This window comes from Chanodichthys erythropterus, chromosome 11 (assembly GCF_024489055.1).
Source record: "Chanodichthys erythropterus isolate Z2021 chromosome 11, ASM2448905v1, whole genome shotgun sequence".
Classification (NCBI taxonomy): Eukaryota; Metazoa; Chordata; class Actinopteri; order Cypriniformes; family Xenocyprididae; genus Chanodichthys; species Chanodichthys erythropterus.
In genome coordinates, this window is record NC_090231.1 from 55,619,561 (window position 1) to 55,621,394 (window position 1,834).

The following is a 1,834-nucleotide window of genomic DNA, read 5'->3' on the forward strand; positions in this document are numbered from 1 at the left end:
ACTTGAAAGAGAACAGCACTTTCTTTAAAATATCTGTGTTTGTGTCCCACAGAAGAAAGATAGTTGTATAGGTTTGGAACAACCCATAGCCAAAAAGCAGACAGGGTGGTCAGCATAACTGCCAGCATTTACAGAGCCGCTGACAGAATGAGCTGTGTAACATGGAGCCGGACTTTTGATTTCATTGTAAACTTGCCTGGAAAACACTCTGTCATTGTAAAACTAAGGCCATCTGGTGTCACTGTAGCATGGAAATCTAATCAAAGCTTGAAAATTTCAAGCTGAGTCTCACTGACCAGCAGAGAAAAACGTCTCTGATGTGAAACATGAGGTCACAAAACAGTGACAGGGTCAATAGTGTAACTTTAGTTTTAATACTTCATTACAGTTCCCTGAAGACAGGCAGGGCGTTCCAGCACCTTTGATTTAAAAAATCCAATCCATCTGCGCAGTTTTTTTCTCTCTCGTATATGTTCTCTCTCTGCAGACTTATTACGGTAAAATATCTAACAAAATATCTAACAAAATAAATGCAAACCTAACTGATTCTGACAGTGTTATATATGCAGTAGCAATTTTTGAACCAAATACCACTCATGTCAAAAAAAAAAATCCAGATGGATAGACAGGTATATAGACAGGTATATAGATAGATAGATAGATAGATAGATAGATAGATAGATAGATAGATAGATAGATAGATAGATAGATAGATAGATAGATAGATAGATAGATAGATAGATAGATAGATAGATAGATAGATAGATAGATAGATAGATAGATAGATAGATAGATATTCTAGCATAGATTCTTCTCTTTTCAACCCAGAAAAACAAACACTTTCAGACCATCTATCTGAACCCATCTCCTTAAGAGGGGACCTGCTGACCCCTAGATGAACCTCCATGCTGGCATTCTGCAGAACAGCCTTATCTGCTGAAATCTGCCAACTCTCACAGCGGACATTAAGCCCATAGTTCAGCCATAATGGCTGAGCTCATTTGTAAAAAACTGAAGACATGACCATTACAATTAAAGAAATATTTTTAGAGCGCCTACAATGTCATTTCTCATTTTGAATGTTGGTATTTGACATGATTGGAGAGATGTGAATTGAACATGAGAGGCTTTGTGTATTGTCTCTGAGGGGTTTTCTGATGCTGATGAGTATAATTGCAGGAAGCACACCCCACAGCGAGGATGTTGGGCTGATAGGGATGGATGGGTGAGGAATGTTGTGCATGCTAGACCTCTCAAAACAAGAATGCAGCTTTACTGGCAGATGAAACACCTATGAGGTCTGACTTCCCATACTTCTTTTGTAACTGACTTTTTGTCACGTTTGGATTTGTGTTTTGTTCATGTTATGGTTTTCAGGTCTTTTATTTTGAAGTTTACTTATGTTTCCCTTGCTCCTCATGTGATCCTGTCATGTGCTTCCCCTGTTCATGTGTCTTGTTCTGATTGGTTGTCTTGTCTATGTGTCATGTTCTCATTGGTTCATTGTTTCCTGTCTAGCTTTCTGTAAGTAAAGTCCACTGTAGGCGAGTTGTGATGAACTCAAAAAAAAAAAAAAAAAAAAAGAAAGAAACTTAACACCTAAACGTAAACTTGAGAACTAAACTCAAACATTGCTGGAATAATAACTATGAGGATAACAATAAAGATATAGTTCTAAAAATTGTTCTAAATATAAAAGAATAGCACTGTGCACACCACAGCTACAACAATAGATATGATATAGAGGAATGATATCATTGGGATCACTTTCAGAACGATTTTTTTCCAGCTTTTGAATGATAAAACACTGACAGCCAATCAGAATCCATTTGAA